The 18,332-nt window shown below is 40.8% G+C and overlaps 1 protein-coding gene across 5 annotated transcripts in view; it reads right to left on the bottom strand.

The window, feature by feature from the left end:
• PDE1B (phosphodiesterase 1B) overlaps nucleotides 1-18,332 on the bottom strand; it is a 513,717-nt gene that overhangs the window by 138,860 nt on the left and 356,525 nt on the right. The gene's annotated exons all lie outside the window — the stretch shown is intronic.

Below are 18,332 nucleotides of genomic sequence, written 5' to 3' on the forward strand. Positions count from 1 at the left end.
CGTACAGCACGTACGACGGGACTAGAAAAAGGAAGTTCAATAGCCAGTAGCCAATAGCTTCCTTTTCGTACTTGCTTCTGAGCATGCGTCATTCTTAGTCCGCCAGACTAGCATACCAACGAACGTATTGTCCGCTGAAACCCAAGTCCTTTCTTACGCTGAGAAAGTCCACTGAGGCCCACACACGATCGGATTGTCCGGTGAAATGCGTTTCGGCGGACTAAGTACGCCGGACAATTTGATTGTGTGTACGCGGCATTAGAGAGATTTAGTCCCTCTTTATGTCCTTGTGATCAATGTCACTGGGACTGGAAGTGAGGGCCCATCCACCCTGTCACCAGGACAGGAGCAGGGATGAAATCACCCAATGGAGACACTTGATCCTGTGACAACTGTCTCAGATAAATTTTTTGCTTTCTGTTGTATGTATAGAATAGAAGAATAGAGAAATCTCCTGAAATGGACACAGATGTCAAAAAAATTGTCAGGGGTTTTAAATATTTCATAGTCTAAAATGACAAAAAAAAAAAAAGTTTTTGCTTTAGATATATTTTATGCCAGCCAAAAGGGACAGTATTGAAATATTCAGCGAGATCGCAACCCTAGTTCCGAGACATATAAATAGGCAGTAGCTGCTAAAAAAGTCCACAGTTTTTTTAAACTCCATCCACATAACACCAGAAACAGAGAAAATGATGTAGAATCATATAACAAATTAAGATGACGAAAGTCTGAAAAGAATTGGCAAGGTTTAAATTAGAAGTTAATGTATGAGTGTGGGAGAGTGTAGGAATGAGAAAGGGATTTCACATTACCCTTGACATATTAAATTAAAAACTCATTCTGTGAATGGAAGACACACTATTGGAATTTTACTGCAATATTCTGATGATTGTAGGTACACCAAATAAACACCCAAATTGCTGGATAATAAAAAAAAAATGGAATGGTCATAGTTTAGTCCTATCTGAACTATATAAACCAAGTACAATCAGAGTTTCCAAACAGAAATCAGACAAATGTGAAATGATGAACCCATCCAAACTAACACCATAAAAAGAATCTTGAAGTTAATTCATTAGACAGTGAGGTTTCAACTTATGTAAATTAGACCTGCCCTTTGAATCTCACCTGATATAAAGCTCTGCACTTCCTGCCATGTAACCGGGCGTATGCACAATTTTTTTTTTTGTGGCCTAGTAGCTTTATATTTTTAGTGTGAGATCATCTAAAGTACTGCTGCCTGTGACTACTAGTGAGGTTCAGTGATGTTCACTGTTTTCTCAAGAGATGGCTGGAGACAAAGCTAACAAAACCAAAGAAAATTCCCAGTTCAACTTACCACCCAGCCTGCAACCAACTGATTTATCCTGTCTAACACTATGCATTAAAAACCGGGGTTTTGTTTGCACACATTTGCAAATACATGCGTAAGCAGCAGCACCCCAGTATTATATGCAGTCACTCTCAAAATTTAGAGTTAGGACTGCATATACTACTGGGGTGCCGTGAAGAGGCTCTGCAGCTTGCGCACGCATTTGCAAATGTGTGCAAACTAAATCCCTGTTTTTAACACATACTGTTAGACAGGGAAATTTAGTTGGTTGCAGGTTACTCTGTAAGCTGAGCTGGGAATATTCTTTGGTTTTGTTTGATATACGTCGCCCTTCCATGTGCTCCTTGCTGTAAAGGACAGTTATAGTTGGGGGCAGTGGTCATTTGTTTGTACTATTGAAGAGAAAGCTAAACTTGAGGACCTGTAATGCAAGGACCTCCCTGCTTCTACTCCATTCATTCTGTGGATCTATGCTTCCTTCCTCTCTCTTGCTGCTTCTTCATCATTCAGTCATAATAGGAAATCTCTGACATAAGGAGGTAAAATCCCTGCTCTCCCACCAAAATGTCTTGTTATTTGCTCTCTACTTGCCTTTTTTGGTCAGAGCTTCCATAGTACAGGTTCACGTTATATAATTTGTTTTAGGCTAGCCAAAAACATTGGACTTTTCTTATGCAAATTGTTACATAATTAAGTTTGATTGTACTGGCTCAATATGTTTAAACATAGAGCAGACACAACTGGTGCAGGCTTATCTTGTGGAAACAATAGCAATCATTCAACACAAACCTGATCCAAACAACTAATATTTTACTGTGTTCAAACATAGTAAATTCTGGTCAATATACCATGCGCTCTATGGAAAAAAAGCCTCACAAGATCTTCTGGCTGGTTCAATGACTTCACATTCACATTCACATTGCTTCTTCTCTAGCAGCAAAGGAGTCCATAGTGCTGCACTTAACAGTGTTCACATATTGCCTTGTTAGCACTGTTTAGTGTAGTGAATCCAAGCTTCTGTGATGATGCACCCACTGAGGCCACAACAAAATGGGCACCGAGGGATTGGGTTGAATGATGCTGGTTGCCCTTCAACCTTGAAGACTGGAGACAAAGTGGCAAAAAAGGAATTGCTGCAAGGGGCAGCTATAGATTAAGGTCAGTATTGCAGCAAAAGCTGTTTTTTTTTTCTTTTTAAAACATCGTTGATCTACCTGTCCTCTCTTCACAGAAAATTAATGTTTGCTTGTTGATATAGGAGTCTACCAACTCCAGATCCTAAAAATGATTTACAAATTCTGCATCAGAAGTAGACTCAGATAGTTAATCTGTCCTCTGTTTCCTACAGGCCCTTGCTGTCAAAGACGAAAAATGTTCCATTTTACCTGAGTTTGTTTTCCAACCTCAGGCATCCTGGGAGAAAAGCTAAGAAGAAAATGAAATGCGAAAAATAAGCTCTCAGGGGGATGAAACCTTGAATTTAATTCATTTTTTGCTATAGAAAAAAAGGGGAATGACATCATTCAAAAAAAAAAAACTTTTATTTTTTCAAATGAAATTGTGAAGATTACATTTTTTTAAAATGAGGAAACTGTGAAGAGGAGAATCCACTGCAAACATAAAAATATAGAACTTTGCATAATATTGCAAAGTTTTGAATCCAGAGGAACATATTGATTTTTATCATCAACATCCTATCATTCTTTTCCAACTATAGCTCAAAAAGGGGGATGTTAAGCTAATTTACAAATTACAATATTTCAGTTCTCAGCTACCAAAAGTGTTTATATTGCTGTTAACTTTATCTCCCCCCTTGTAAATCATAGTGTTGCCTGTTATCTAGCACTCTAGCGCAATAATAATAATATAATAATATAAATAAAAAATATAAAATAATACTTCACACCGCTGACAGTTGAATATTTATATTGATTTTCTACGATTTTACTGTCATATTAAAAAAGCAATAGATCTTTTTTTTTTGTTTTTTGTTTTTTTAAGCGACCTTCTCAGTTAGATTTTTTTTACTTGATAGCAAATTATGCCTTTGCACAAAAGTGGTCAAGTGTTTCCCATTTTTTTCTAATGTGAAACGATGAAAGCATGACTTATAACATTGTTTAATAAAGAGTTTTTATTCTTAAAGAGACCATGGGGGTATTTTACGAAAAGCAAATCCACTTTGCACTACAAGTGTAAAGTGCTCTTGGGAGTGCAGTCTCTGTAGATCCGAGAGGAACATGCAAGGAAAATAAAAAACAGCATTTTAGCCTGCACATGATTGGAGGATAAAATCAGCAGAGCTTCCCCTTATTTCAGATCTACCCCTCAGATTTACAGTGATTGCACTTCCAAGCGCACTTGTAGTGCAAAGTGGATTTGCCCTTCGTAAATAACCCCCCATGTTTTTTTCATTCCTGGTAAATTTAAAGGGTCTCTTTGGGGCCAATCCCCCAAACCATTTATACAAATTTTCACAGTTCTTCCCAGTGAGTATAATATTTAGCTAGAGAGTATTAAATGTAACCTTCTCACAGAATGCAGTGTTCAGTTATAGCAGTCAACCACTATGACCAAACACTGTCACATGTCAGAGGAGATGATGTAATCGATCCCTGTATGCTCCAACACTAGCCAACACCTAATATTTTGTGTCCACTGCTACAGAAAAAGGAGCAGTGGGGGAAGCCGTAAAAAAAAATATCACTGGGTCCAGGGTGGAAATTCTAGACACCCTATTACTTTACATGAATAGACAAGGCGATTCGGTCTTTTTAGGTGCAACTAAGTACAAAAATCTAGAGCAACCAGTCACACACCCTCTTGTACTTGTATTTTGTACTTTGCTTCAGAAATCAGTGAATTCTAATTGGTTGCTCTGGATTAATACACTTAAGAATTAGTACTTAAAGCCGTTAAAAAATACATAAATAAAAAAAACACTTTAAGACCAGGTTTTTTTCTGACATTTGTTGTTTACAAGTAAAAATCTGTATTTTTTGCTAGAAAATCACTTAAAACACCCAAATATTATATATATATATATATATATATATATATATATATATATATATATATATTTTTTTTTTTTTTAACAGAGACCCTAGAGCAGTGATGGCGAACCTTGGCACCCCAGATGTTTTGGAACTACATTTCCCATGATGCTCATCCACTCTGCAGTGTAGTTGAGCATCATGGGAAATGTAGTTCCAAAACATCTGGGGTGCCAAGGTTCACCATCACTGCCCTAGAGAATAAAATGGCGGTCATTGCAATATTTTATGTCACGCTGTATTTGTGCAGCAGTCTTTCCAATGCAAATTTTTGGGAAAAAATACACTTTCATGAATTAAAGTTGAAAAAATGAAATGAAAAAAAAAACATTAAAGTTACCCCAATTTTTTGTATAATATGAAAGATGATGTTTCACCAAGTAAATAGATACCTAACATGTCATTTAAAATTGCACATGCTTGTGGAATGGTGATAAACTACGGTACTTAAAAATCTCCATAGGCGACACTTTAAAAATGTTTACAGGTTACCTGTTTAGATTTGCAGAGGAGGTCTAGTGCTAGAATTATTGCTTTCGCACTAATGATCGCAGCTATACCTCACATGTGTAGTTTGAACACTGTGTACATATGTGTACATATTACGTATGTGTTCGCTTCTGCACGGGAGCTCGGAGGGATGGTTTGCGTTTTTTTTCTTATTTATTTATTTATTTGACACTGTCCCTTTAATTTTTTTTTCTAATCACTTTCCATTCCTATTATAAGGAATGTAAAAATACGTAATAGAAATAAGCATGTCAGGTATTCTTCATTGAGAGATCCCAGATCTCTCATTTATCTTTAAAAGCGGAGGCGCAAGTGATGTCAGATGTTGCTCCGGTCCTCCAATGGCATAGAGCTGAGTGGGGGCTATCTTGTCCTTATGCGCTTTTCTGCCTAGCGAATGGCTGCACTGGATCGGTTCCTGGATTACTGACAGGTCCGGTAAGCTTGAGAACCACCGGGAAGCAACGGGAGGGGGGCACCTCTCCAGTGGCCTAGAAAAGCAGTCTTACACCAAAACCACTGCTGGGACCACTTTTATATGGATGCCGGCCGCCTGCTGTAAATAACGATGCTGAGGTTATGGCTAGCCACTGCCATAACTCTGGTATTTAACATCAAAGTAATGACGTTTATTTATGATTAGGCGGTCGGCAAGTGGATAAATATATGCATAAATGAATATAAGTCAACTAACTTTTAATATAAGGACAATTAAATGACCAGGGATCCAGTGCTGTCATTACCTAAGCCTGTTCTTTGCCAGTCTTTGAGTCTTTGAGTCCCCTGCCCCAGCGTATCTAGTGTGGGAAACAGGTTGTGACTCCTTGTGGTCTCCTACTGCATGAGTTGTGCTGTGCTTTGTGATTGGTCCAGCAGCCTCTTGGGATCTTTGACATGTCCCAAGAGTCTGCAGGCTGGGGAGGGGGGGGGGGGGGCTGAATTTCTGGTGGAATCACTTAGGCAATTCCAGCGGAAGTGGGAGGGAGGGATGATTCTTAAAAGTCGAATTTCCCATTTAGAGTAGTTCTGCTTTAAATTGTATGTAAAACCAAAACGTTTGTTTTAGTTTTGGATAGAGTAAGGCAGGATTATAAGCCCTTTTAGAATTCTGTTTATTTTTTTAGTTATTTTTGACTTTGTCCTCACTAGGGAGATTTTCCTCTCTCTCTATTTGTCCTGGTGACCACAGTCACTGGGGGAGAGAGAAAATCCAAAATACTGGATCAGAAATAGAAGGAAAATCTTCTAATGGATGCTATGCCAACTGTCAAAGGGAAGATTTTCTTCCTCTTCCTGATGTTTCCATAAGACAAGAAGTGAAGGGAAATTATAGGACTCGGACAGAGATGGAAAAAAAGAGTTAACAGTAGTTTGAACCCTATCCCACTCTATCCAAAATTAAAAAAATGGGGTTTTAAATATACATTAACAGTAAAAATGCTTTATTAAGTTAGGCCACAAGTTCACTTATATTTGGGTGCTAAGATTTGTCTCTTATTCCAACTTCAGAATCATTGGGATTGAAAAAAATAAAGTACAAAGCATGGGTACCATCAGCTGTGTTCTCCTCCACCCGTTCTCTCCCCATTGCCGATGTGCTGCTGGAGCAGCTCTGTGTGCTTGATCCCCTGCTCGCTCCTCCACTGTGAGCAATGCAGAGTCGGGACTTTTGTGTGCTGTGCAGCAGCCACAACTCACCGCTCGCTTTCCTGCTGTGTGAGTAGCAGAGCAGGTTATATGTGAAATCCCCCTCTCGCTTCTGCCGCCCCCTTCCCCACCTCCTCCTACTCCTGGAAATAAAACATCTCACCCAATCAGTGGCAGAAAGGACTTGCCATACAGCAGCCGCCATTCATTTTGGGAAATTTAGTTCTTAAAGGGGCATAATGTAAATGAAGGGAGGCTGATGGGGCTGTGGACTTCACCACCCAGTATTCTTTGCACAACAGAAGAGGAGTGACAGGACTTTTTGCCTGGCAATTCTGGAGAGATCAGGGTATTTTCATGAGGAAATCAAGTCATACAGACATGAGGCCTTAGATGGACTTGTGCAGATATTGGGTGCCCTTGCTGTATCCATAAGAGCTTGAGGACTGTTTGTTGGCTGAACTGAGCCTGGAGCTGGAAGGACCGTTGCCATGGTTGTCACAACAAGGGATAACCAGTGAGGACTAGAACTGAGACACTGAGCCTTGTGAGGACCTGTTCGGCAGGACAGAGTCGCTGGGTCCTGAGTACCTAAGGACAGCAGACAGCCAAGTGATCTGGACCAGATTCCTATGTATTAGGAGGGGTGAGCCAAACCATCCTGCTGCAGAGTCCCCATTGGACAGTAAAACATCATAATCATCAACTTTGTCCAATGAGCAGTGGGCTTGGGTAAGAAGAATTAAAACTGATCAAATAAGCCCACATGCAAAACCTTACATTTATACATCATTTGGTATGTAAAACAGTAAAATGTGTTTAGCTGTTTTGCCTTGAGTTTCATTTTAGTAGTATATGTTTTGCTGTATTATTTTGCCTCTGCAGAGATTTGCTATTTTAAGTTTTAATTTATCTTATTTTACAGATAATTTTTCAGAAACAGAAACACAATCTATAATGACACAGAAGACAATAATTTTCAGAATGAGCTGGCTGGTACGCAAGTTTAGAAGATATTGCTTTTCTCTTCCTCCCTGACACTATTTCTCAGGAAAGAGATACTTTATGTGTGACATAAAGCGAGGATGACAGCTAATAAATACTCATCATCCAGAACAAACAGTCTGAAAGTCGTATCTGGAAAACACTGAGCTTTTGGTCCAACCCCCTCAGAACTGTTGCCATGTTTATTCGCATGCTGTGCTGCTTCATAAGTTTTCCCTGCACGTTGTCTCCTTCAGTGTGTCCTTGCCCTGAGCCACCAGCCGTTCAGAAATTGATTTTCCCTTTTATGCTTTCGGCTTGCAACTAATTGAATAGATGGTACCTGTGATTATGACATGGCTGCTATATCAGCCATGGGACAGGATTGCTGTGCTTAACACAGAAATATCCCATCACAATAAATAAGGTTAGACAATCTTATCCTCATGCATTTATCTGTAAAAGGTGGCTCTGCCCAGAAGGTGATGACATCAGGAAGACCACACACCTTGTAACACTCTGGTATATACTGGGGTAAAAGAGGGGTGGTATTTCAACACTGCTAAATAATACTTAATCAGGAAGATTCTGTAGGCTTAAATGCCTAATGTATGTCAGCTGTGATATTGGGAGATTGTTAGCTCTGTGGTAGAAGCAATTTTAGTGAGTTCATGCCAATTCAAACTGAAGTGTAGGGCTTGATGGCCCACTTTTATTAGGCAAAAATTAAAGCAGCAAAACAGCTGCCCCCGCAGGGGATTTTCACCATCAGAACAGGTAGCAAAAATACAAAGCCACTTGTCTCCCTCTTTAGCAGCACCATTGGTTAGGCTTCAAAATTTGGTCGTTGGTTTCTGGCCCCTAGACCAACACCCTCTCTCAACTCTCCTTGCTCTCTTAGCACTCCAGCCTCTTCAATTCAGTTGTAGCACCATGCTGCCTGTGGTCATTCCCTGGCTTCTCAGTAAGGGATCTCCTGACAACCTGGGCTCTCTCACTCCTCTGAGACCTCCAGATTACCTTGGTCTCCTGGATTTGGCCAGTTTTCTTGGTTCTTCCAGTCTTCCATAATCACCTAGCCTTCTTGATTCCCTCAGTCAAGGAATCTCTTCTCCAGCATGGAGTGCCATCTCTTGAGCATAGCATACCTCTTGCACTCATAGCCTGTGGTCTCTTGCAAGACCTGGCCACTGGGATGGGAGATTTCTTCCCTCCCCAAACTCTTTGAAATCTCCAAACTCTGGAACCCAAACCGGGGATACCAAATTCCAGAAAAAAAAGCAAAGAAAAACATTTTCTTAATTTACAATTGATATTCTGGAGCCCTGCCCTCTGCATACTAACAAACCCTGTGTACTTTCTACTTTCCTTTTCACAGTGGCAGGGCATTTTTAATGTTCTACTTGAAGCATTTAAAAAATCATTGCTCCTGGCTGAATGGAATCTTTTAAACATTTTTTCTGCATTGGTACATGTTCCCCAGATCAGTGCCCACCAACCTTCCCCTCTTCTCCATGCTATTTTTTATACCCCTTGCCTGTTACTGAGAAAATGGACATATTTGATTTGACAGATTCAGCTACTTTTGATTTCTTTCAAATATTTTATTGAATATGATGCAATAAAAAGAGTCATACAATAGATTTATAGTTAAGTAGAATGTATAAAAGTGTGAAATGAGGCTTCTCAGTATATTAACAGGAGATGAATACTATAATAACAGTCATGTAATTTGGGATATATTAGTTTAACATATTTTAGCTAAAGATAAACATGTATAAAGTTTAATAACTGGATTAGATACATAGTAAAAATTGTAGTTTCAAAGTTTAGGGTTGGAGGAGATTTGGAGCTACTTTTGATTTCAAAAGTATTCGGGTTCAGCATCCAAACTTCTTTGAATTTCGCTGAACCCTGGGCAGTTTAACTCATCACCATCAATATAATTTTGGGAACAAACTCTGAGAGGGATCCTTAAAGCATAGAGAGAACATATGAACCCCATGCAGAGATGGCTCTGTAAGTATTTCCATACAGAATCCCTTTGTTAGAAAATTTGAAGTGGTTGTAAACTCCTGAAATGAAAAATGAACAAGACACATCCTCATATAGTAGGTGAGGTTGAAAAAATACACAAGTCCATCAAGTCCAACCAATGTGTGCGATTATATGTCAGTATTACATTGTATATCCCTGTATGTTGCAGTCGTTCAGGTCCTTATCTAATAGTTGTCTGAAACTATTGATGCCCCCCGCTGAGACCACCGCCTGTGAAAGGGACTTCCACATCCTTGTCGCACTTACAGTAAAGAACCTTCTACGTAGTTTAAGGTTAAACCTCTTTTCTTCTAATTTTAATGAGTGACCACGTGTCTTGTTAAACTCCCTTCCACAAAAAAGTTTTATCCCTATTGTGGGGTCACCAGTACAGTATTTATAAATTGTAATCATATCTCCTCTCAAGCGTCCCTTCTCCAGAGAGAATAAGTTCAGTGCTCGCAAACTTTCCTCATAACTAATATCCTGCAGACCCTTTATTAGCTTTGTTGCCTTTCTTTGTACTCGCTCCATTTCCAGTACATTCTTCCTGAGAACTGGTGCCCAGAACTGGACAGCATACTCTAGGTGCGGCCGGACCAGAGTCTTGTATCTCTGAAGTTGATCCCCTTTTTAATGCATGCCAATATTCTGTTTGCTTTGTTAGCAGCTGCTTGGCATTGCATGTCATTGCCGAGCCTATCATCTACTAGGACCCCCAGGTTCTTTTCCGTCCCAGATTCCCCCATAGGTTCTCCCCCCCAGTGTATAGATTGCATTCATATTTTTGCCACCCAAATGCATTATTTTAAATTTTTCTACATTGAACCTCATTTGCAATGTAGTTGCCCACCCCATTAATTTGTTCAGTTCTTCTTGCAAGGTTTCCACATCCTGCGGAGAAGTCATTGCCCTGCTCAGCTTAGTATCGTCCACAAATACAGAGATTGAACTGTTTTCCCCATCCTCCAGGTCATTTATGAAAAAAATAGGATTGGTCCCAGCACATATAGTGTGTACTTGTCTCATTCTATAACACATATTGTATTTCCTCTCTGCTCTCTCCATCCTCTGCTATCTGCATAAGTCACCAGGAAATCCCAGGAGATGACCCTGTCCCTTCCAGCACACAGCAGGTGATTGAAAGCCTCAGCTGTGCATGCTTCCCTAGAGACTGAGACTGTTGGTGTGTGTCATTTCTTTCTACTCAAGTCTCAGATTACACTCAGCTCTGTGTTGTGAAGTGTGTGACATTAGATCTCCTCCCCCTGCCTCCTAGAAGCTAATAAATGCTGCCTATATGCTGTACTGTGAAAGGCTGTAAATGTGAAAGGGCCACAGATAAACAGGTACAGCTTATGGAGGAGAGTTTGCTTCATCACTGTGTATCACAGTCTAGTCACTTCAGTGGGTATATGTAAGGTTTTATTATCACTTTGCGCTGTATTAGTAGGTAAGCCTGTTTATTGCAATAGAGTTTATATGCAGCTCATGTTATTTTAGTTAAACCTGTTTCTTATAGTCTGGGATACTATACTGTATCTAGTTTTAGCTCAGGGCTCCATAACCAGCATAGGCTAGAGCCAGGTTAACCATCTGATGGCCACTTCTAGTAGTTAGAGGTTTGGTTGCATGGCAGATTAGAAGCTATTAGGGACTAAGACTCAGAGTGGATAGGCTGACAATGGTTGGAGGATCTCCCTATTACCCCTGATCTTGTTTTCAGTCCTGTGACACCAAGACGGATGCCACAGCATTATCAATACCAAACAAAATTGACGTCCTTTTTTTTCCCACAAATAGAGCTTTCTTTTGGTGGTATTTGATCACCCCTGCGGTTTTTATTTTTTGCGCTATAAACAAAAATAGAGTGACAATTTTGAAAAAAAAAACGCATTATTTTTTACTTTTTGTTATAATAAATATCCCCCAAAAATATATAAAAAAACATTTTTTTCCCTCAGTTTAGGCCGATACGTATTCTTCTACATATTTTTGGTAAAAAAAAATCGCAATAAGCGATTATTGATTGGTTTGCGCAAAAGTTATAGCGTTTACAAAATAGGGATAGTTTAATAGCATTTTTATTAATAATTTTTTATTATTTTTTTTTTACTAGTAATGGTGGCGATCAGCGATTTTTATTGTGACTGCGACATTGTGGGGGACCCATCGGACATTTTTGACACATTTTTGGGACCATTGTCATTTATACAGTAATCACTGCTATATAAATGCAGTGATTCCTGTGTAAATGACACTGGCAGTGAAGGGGTTAACCAGTGGGTGGCAGTGTAGGGGTTAAGTGTTCCTAGGGGTGTGTTACTAACTGTGGGGGGGGGGTTGGGCTTTCATTTAGTGAACACTGATCTCTGCTCCAATCACATGGAGCAGAGATCAGCGTCACTAGTTGCTAGGCAGAATGGAGAAATGCTGTTTACACGGCATTTCCTCCATTCAGCCGTCCCGTGAGATGATCGCGGGGATGCCCGCGGCGATCGAGTCCGCGGGTCCCGCGACCGGACTCACGGGGGTCCCGACCAACGCGGGAGCGCGCCGCCGGCGGCGCGCTCTTGATGGCAGGGCGGCATTGAAGATTGGACGTACCTGTACGCCAATATGCCTACCCGTGCCATTCTGTCGACGTACATCATCATGCGCTGGTCGGGAACCGGTTAATGTACATTGGGTGTATACATTATTGTTAATCTTATATAAAGCTTATATTATTTCCATATTGGTGAGAGAGAAGGTCTCAGCCACATGTGGAATCCATGTTACTAATACCAGATCAGAAGAGACAATAATTGCAGGATAACTAGGACAGCTGTTTGGGCAACAGCTGGAGGGTCTCCTCATCACCACAGATTTTGTCTTCAGGCCTCCGGCACAAAGACAGACGAGACATCATGCTCAGGGGCCCCTGCAACGGGACTTTGCTGCAAAATTTATCTGGCGGTATCTCCATAAATAACTATAAATACCCAGGTATATGTGCACCATTCACCAGGACTCCTGATGGGCCTGTTGATGATAACACCTTTTTGTTCATTTGATACAAGTACTGCTCTTAATCTTTTCTTCTATATAAAGCTTGTATTATTTTTATACTGGTGTGCATCTATGTACTAATGGTTAATGTTGTTTGTTGGTTGCAGTAGTTCTTCTGCTTCCAAATACTTTGATTAGAATACTGGTGGTTAATTTCCCAGGAAGGGAATCCACTCTGTTCCCAGAGGCCGTGTCTTGGATGGAGGCACTGCCAACTTTATTATTAATCCCACTCTGCCATTTAGCAAAGGTTCTGGTTCTCTTATTTACCTACAGGTTTGGCACAATATACTATGGGGGGGGGGGGGGGGGGGCATTTGTTATAACGCCACCCAAAAGAGGGCTACAAAGGAAACACAGTTTTAAGGTTTTCTAGACTTAAACAAATACACATTTGAGTGTTTTACTGGTAAAAAAAAAAAAAAAAATCACCTCAGAAAACGTATCTACATCAACTGGATTCAATGTTATTTAAATACTATGCAGTTTACTCACCTATATCCAGCTGTCAACCCTTCAGCAACATTATGTTCGAGAATAACAACCAGTTGACACATGGAAATCACAACATTGCATTATACAGAAAAACAGCAGAAATAAATGTATCATAGGGTGATAGTAATGATTCTCTCAGAAACCTATAGTGAAAGCCTAAAGCAGCCATGTCTGCATAGAACTTTCATAGAAATTGCCTATACCAGAATAATAAAAAGTGTAATTCTTAGTAAAAATATAAATCTGTAACCACACAAAAAAGTATTATGAAACTGAACAGAGTGTACTCCTATGTTTCATGAGAAACATTGGTTGTAATATCCACCCACATCTTCCATGTAGGAAACGCTGTGACAACCGCTATTACACTAAACAACAACTCTTATGAACTAATTCAAGCATTGTTCTTGACGCTCTTGAATATTTATGAAAATATATAATCTCTCTCTATAACTTCCTTCTGACATCTGAAAAAATGTATATGCAACAAATATTCAACAAAGTGTAATTCCACATAAAAAAAGCATCACAAAAAACACAAATCATAAGACTTACTAATATACATTATGTATAATACATAATATTAACAAAAGTATTGGGATGCCTGCCTTTTCACGCACACGAACTTCAATGGCATCTCAGTAGTTTGTAGGATTCAATATTGAGCTGGCCCACTCTTTGCAGCTATAACAGCCTCAACTCTTCTGGGAAGGCTGTCCACAAGGTTTAGGAGCGTGTCTATGGGAATGTTATTCCAGAATGGCATTTTTGAGGTCAGGCACTGATGTGGACTGGAAGGGCTGGCTCGCAGTCTCCGCTCTAACTCATCCCAAAGGTGTCCTATCGGGTTGAGGTCAGGACTCTGTGCAGGCCAGTTAAGTTCCTCTTGCCCATTCATGTCTTTATGGACCTTGTTTGTGCACTGGTGCGCAATCTGGTTGGAAAAGGAAAAGCCCATCCCAAACTGTTCCTAAAAAGTTGGGAACATGAAATTGTCCAAAATGTCTTGGTATGCTGATGTCTGAAGAATTTTCTTCACTGGAACTAAGGGGCCAAGCCCAAGCCCTGAAAAACCCCACATCATAACCCCCATCCTCCAAATGATTTAGACCAGTGCACAAAGTAAGGTCCAGAAAAGACATAGATGAGCAAGTTTGGGTAGGAGGAACTTGATTGGCTTCAACCTGATAGAACAGCTTTTGGAATAATTAGAGTAGAGACTGTGAGCCAGGCCTTCATGTCCACATCAGTGCCTGACCTCACAAATGCGCTTCTGGAAGAATGGTCAAACATTCCCATAGACACACTCCTAAACCTTGTGGACAGCCTTCCCAGAAGAGTTGAAGCTGTTATAGCTGCAAAGGGTGTGCCAACCCAATATTGAACCCTACGGACTAATACTGGGATGCCATTATAGTTCATGTGTGTAAAAGCAGGTGTCCAAATACTTTTGGTAATATAGTGTAACTGTTTACATGTTAGGATTTTTCCTGCCTTTTATAGATTTAACAATTTTGGCCCGCACTATTTGAAAATATTGCTACTTCTCAATTGTGATTCTATCTATATTTTTTAAATAATCTGAAATCAAATTTTAGTCTAATTCCACCTTATGTGTAGGCTGTAAACTATTTAACCACTTCCCACCCGGCCAATGCATATATACGGCCGGGTGGGAGCCGTCTACTCCTGATAGGCCGTTCAGGAACGTCCTTCAGGAGTAGCGGGATCGCGCGCTCGCGCAGCGGCGCGATCCCGATGTGCTCGTGTCACCCGGACACGGCACATCTCAGATCGGCAGGAGGGCTCTGTGATTGGCCCTCCTGATCACATGACGGCCGTGTCCAATCACGGCGTCATGTGATGTAAACAAACAGCCGGTTGCTAGGCAATCGGCTCTCCTCTCCTCACACGGAAGTCACCGCTGAGGAGAGGAGAGCAGAACGCTGCAGCCGGCTGATGATCAGTGAGTATGGGCTGCTTTTTACAGCTTTTTACTCACTGATCATCAGTGTAGTGTAAACACACAACACACCACACAGTACAAACACAGTCCCCACATATGTCCCCAAAACACACATGTCCCCAAAACATACATGTCCCCAAATAATAAAAACACATGTCCCTAATAATAAAAACATGTCCCCCACATATGTCCCACTAAAATCACATGTCCCAATGATTATCTGCACACATATGTACGTGATCACCTGCACACATATGTACATGATCATTTGCGTACATATGTCCGTGATCACACAAACCAATTATTATACACTTAACGGAATTTTTTTTACCAAAAACATGTAGCAGAATACAGTTTGGCTTAAATTTATGACAAAATTAGATTTTATTGGATTTCTTTTCAAATAGAAAAAAGAAAATATTGTTTTTTTTCCAAATTTCCGCTATTTTTGCGCTTATATCGCAAAAAAAAAAAAACGGAGTCGTGAATAAATAACACCAAAATAAAGCTCTATTTGTGCGAACAAAATGATAACAATTTCATTTGGGTACAGTGTAGCATGACCGCGCAATTGTCACTGAAAGCGCTAGAGCGCTGAAAGCTGAAAATTGGGCTGGGAAGGAAGGGGGTGAAAGTGCCCTGTATTGTAGTGGTTAAAGACATGTCTCCTTCTAGTGATTGGCAAACATGACATGTCTTGTATTTAAGGGTCACTGTGTATGTATACCACAGTTACCAAAACAATGAACTATAATGTTTCATGTGGACTTTCCAAATGATCAAGTAATATTATAGCTTAAAGTAAAAAAAGTGCCTCTATTGAGCTTCATTGTGTCTCTTAAAACGTATGCAAAAATCACAAAGTTGCTCTTTTGCTACCAGGTATATTTTGGTTAAGGAACCCTTTAAATAAGGGACCTCTGTCCACTATAAATTATTATACCCAAAGCTCATGATACATTAGTTTTAACATTGACCTCTAAAAATTTATAAAAAATAAAAAAAAACGATTTCTTGATGTAAATCCATCATCAATCACACCGCCCATCGCACCTGAAAAAGAAAAAGAAAACTTTCTACACTCATTGACGGCCGACTGCCGAATGCCTCCTCCGCTGTTTGACAGTTCTTATATTTGTAAGGGCGGGGCCACCTGGGAACATCACCTGGTGGCACAGTCCCCTTGTGACATCACCAATCCAGCATGCACCAGTCCGTGATGTCACAAGGGGGGCGGTGCCACCAGGTGACATCACCAGATGGTCCCGCTCTTACCTATATAAGAACTGTCAAACAGCGAGGAGGCATTTGCCAGTCGACCATCAATTAGTGCAGAGTTTTCGTTTCTCTTATTCGGGTGCGGCGGACGGTGTGATTGACAATGGATTTACATCGGGGGCATTGTTTTTTTATTTTTTAATAAAGGAATTGTCAAAAACTGTCTCTGTGTTTTTATTACTTTTTGACACTTTTTGGTGAATGGGTACCATATTTATTCACATGGGGGGGTGGGGGCAGGATCTTGGGGCCCCCTTGTTAAAGAGGCCTTCCAGATTCTGACAAGCCCTCTGACCACATACCCCCCCACCCACAGCCCAGGGTTGTGGGAAGGAGACCCTTGTCCCCAACAACATGGGGACAAGGTGCTTTGGGGTGGGGAGGCAGAGCCCCCGCTGCCCCAAAGCACCCCCTTGTTGAGAGCATGTGGCCTGGTATTGTTCAGGAGGAGGGGGGTGCTCCCACTACTGTCTTAGCCAATGAGGAGGGAGAGTCCAGGGAGAGAGCCGAGTCTTTTGTGCACATTGCTTGAGGAAGATCAGGCTCAGTTAAATATTAGGCTGCGGAGGATGCTGCACACTGAAGGTGTTTTACATTCATGCATAGAATGCATGAAGGTAAATAACCTTCAACCTTTACAAACACTTTAAGTAGGAGAATGCTAGAACCCCTATCAGTTTTTTCTAAAGTGTTCTGTCTCCTTGTAAAGATTTTCCCTCACTTCGTGTTTGATTAAAGGTTATCTTCTCAACAGAAAGTGAAGGAAAATCCTGAACAGCAGTAAAACCTGGCTGTGCTTCTACCCTTTCTCTATCCTATCCAAAATAAAAAAGGGATGTCTATAGTTGCACTTTAAATGCTTTGTTGCTTCTTTTAGGCCGGGTTCACACTGCTGCGGGGGGAGATCCGGATGTGATTCGCACCGCACTGCACCGCAAATCACATCCGATCTCCGTAGCGATGCGAGTTCAGCCATACAGATAGTATGGCTGAATTCGCATCGCTCCCGCAGCAAACTCGCACGGGACCCTTTTTTTGGTCCGCAGCAGAATCGGATCGCATGGGTGTTTACACCATGCGATCCGATTCCTGTGCGAGTCTGCAGATCGCACTGCGATATGCGGACGGATCTGGGGGTGTCATTAACATTTCATTGACACTCCCAGCCGTTCGCATAGGGCAGTGTGAACTGCCGGCGGGAGTCATGCGATGCGGGAAAACGCCGCGGATTCGCGGCGTTCCCGCATCGCTGTGGTGTGAACCCAGCCTTAAAGAGTTACTGCCAGAAGCCATGAATGTCATTATCAACTCATGAAGTAGAAACATATATAAGAAATGTGCTAAGAATAAAGCCTTGTACACACGGTCGGAAATTCCGACGGAAAAGGTCCGATCGGATTATATTGTTGGAAAATCCGATTGTGTGTGGGCTCTATTGGACTTTTTCCATGGGAAATTCTGACTGAAAAAATTTGAGAGCAGGATCTAAAATTTTCGGACAAAAAAATCTGATCTGACTTTTTCTGATCATTTGTAGAGAATTCCGATCGGACAAAGTGCCATGCTCAGATTAAATGACGAGACCAAAGCTTTTGGCTACTAGCCTCTACATAGTCTCGTTGTACGTAATGAACGCCCCCTCGTTCCGAACGATCAGATTTTCCGACAACTTTGCCTGACTGTGTGTATGCAACAACAGTTTCAAACAAAATCCATCGGAAAAAATCAGACGGATTTTGTGGTCGGAATGTCCAACCGTGTGTACAGGGCATAAGGAGAAAGAAACAGGGAATGTTTCAGGTGTTATATGAAAACTTGCATTCCGTAGATGTGCCTGCATCCTATTATTCCCGTAGCCATTCATGAGCAAGTCATGAACATGCATATCAACAGGAATGCTGTTGCTAATAAAGATCTGTATGCAGAAAGCCCTGTGTCTGCACACAACTTTATAGGATTTGAAATTTTTAGATGT

Source organism: Lithobates pipiens, unplaced genomic scaffold, assembly GCF_037356315.1.
Source record: "Lithobates pipiens isolate NorthernLeopardFrog02 unplaced genomic scaffold, aLitPip1_a1.2 Scaffold_16, whole genome shotgun sequence".
Lineage (NCBI taxonomy): Eukaryota > Metazoa > Chordata > Amphibia > Anura > Ranidae > Lithobates > Lithobates pipiens.